Raw genomic sequence first — 2,303 nt, forward strand, 5'->3', positions numbered from 1 at the left:
TGAATTCATGCAAAGGAATCAGACACCTTCGGGAATAAAGCACCCGCTTCATGGTATACGGAAGACCACTGAAGTAAGCATTATAAGTACTGAAATTAGCGTTCGTATCTCACCGAATACTTGGGCCTGTAGTAAGTGCTGAAAGTAATGTCAGTATTTAAGCAATTATTCGATAATGAAAATGGCATAAGTCCATTACTTATTGCTTTAGCAATTACTGAAAACTGAAAACAATATTGAAACAGCGAGAGACCGAGTGACTCAGAGGCCAAGAGAATGAATGAGAGACCGAAAGACCATGAGACCAGGAGACCCAGAGGCCAAGAGACCGAGTGAGAGACTAAGAGCCTGAAAGACCATGAATCCTGGAGTCCAAGAGACTGAATGAAAAAGAGTCAGAGACCGAAAGACCATGAGGTCAGGAGACCCTGAGGCCAAGAGATGAGATGGAAGCGAGTCCAAGAGACCGGAGGGCCAGGGGACCAAGAGAACAGTGACCAAGAGAATGACAGACCGATGACCAAATCATGAGAACCGTGAGACGAACGAAGACGAAGAACCCGAGGGACCGAGAGAAAGCCAACGTAACGGGGCTCTGAGCATTGCTTCTGGGTTTTCCACGCGTTTTCCTAGTGACGTCACAGATCGCACTCATTGGCGGCTCACTGAAGAGGTTACGTAAAGCTGATAGGGGTTTTCTCTAGTGTTTATTTCTTTATCTTTTATATTGCCATTTGGTTCATAAATATTCGATATCAATTCATTATTTTTTAAACACTAACACATGATGGAAATGAAGATGAAGATTATCTTTATTATACAGATACTATAATATAATCATTATCGTTCCATCGTTCATCATTGCAGATACTATTAGGTCTACTGTTATTGCTACTGCCTATGCCCCACATTGTAGTAAGAGCAAAGCAACATCAATTAACCCGTTAGTATGTGAACTCAAGTCCTCGAGCCGGATGTTACTGCATTGCAACTTAAGGCGAGGCTGTCCTTCCTGATCTCGTTCTTCCTTCGAGCAATTGTCCAAAATACATGGCGCGCCAACAACGCGTCAGCTCTCTAATGGCGGCCTTCTCTGTGGCGCTTCTGTTGACTACCTTATCTATCGAGTTATCTATCGAGCCAGGCGTTGGTCTACTTTTTTTTTTAATTCTTTTAACTTATTGGCGTGTTTTTGGCAAAATCCTGCTCCTGAGAGGCTCATCTAACTCTAAAATTTCGCCAGCCACTGATTTAATCTGAACATATAACCATCCTAAGCACCTATAATGTTGATATTGTCCCAAAAGCCGTGATCAAGGGAACCAGATATTTGCAACAAACTTCAGCAATTTCCACGATTTCATGTTTTCCAAAGTGATGGTAAACAAAAGTTTCCGCGACCAATCGGAGACAAAAAGATAATTGGACGTTATGTTAAATACATGTGTAAAGAAATCTCTTACAAACAGGCTAACTTTAAGCCTCATCATAATCTCAAATTGACTTCATGTTTTGTTTCGGTATATATGTACCGTGTAGACGGTATGCATTGGCAATGACGATAAACTTATATAGGATTTTGATATTTTAGAATTATTTAAACTTTGTAGTCGGATATTGAATCTCCATACTATAAAACTTCCTTATCAAAATTTCATCTGACATTATTTACACATAAAATTGTTTAAAAAAGGGGGTTTGTTTGAATCCTTTTGTCATATTTGACTAGCTATATGTCGTGAATTTTTTATCAACATATGTTTGGTAATGTAGACCTTGCACATACATGTAATAGGACTTTGTAAACTAATGACCAGAGTATGATAATTAATGTATATTAATGTATGTTAATTGCTAGGTAATGTTATTACAGCAAGAAGTGCACTGACAGTATCAAACAACCATCGCAAACGCTAAGTTTGGTGCACCTGCAAAGGCTAATAACTCTGTCAAATATAATCTGCCAAGATAGACCTATAGACCTCGGCCTGTTTCTTCTTTTCTTTCTTCAAGTGAATAAATCTCCAGCAGAAGTCTATAAACATTATCTTGCCAGGATATATGTGATGGGGTTCTGCTATAAGTGCCAGCACACAATTTTACATGTTATTGCTCCTTTACCTAAATTATTTCAAATGGCCGTGATTGATATTTCAGTGTACTTTTCGGTTGTATTGTTAATTTCGCTGTATTTTAAGGCGGTATTGTTCTGCCACTTGACCTTACAAGTAGCCCACATTGCGCAGCAGTGCGGCTAGTGAGACCAGATAGCATCGCGGGAACGTAGTAACATTTGTTAAAAC

Source organism: Penaeus monodon, chromosome 34, assembly GCF_015228065.2.
Source record: "Penaeus monodon isolate SGIC_2016 chromosome 34, NSTDA_Pmon_1, whole genome shotgun sequence".
Taxonomy (NCBI): Eukaryota; Metazoa; Arthropoda; class Malacostraca; order Decapoda; family Penaeidae; genus Penaeus; species Penaeus monodon.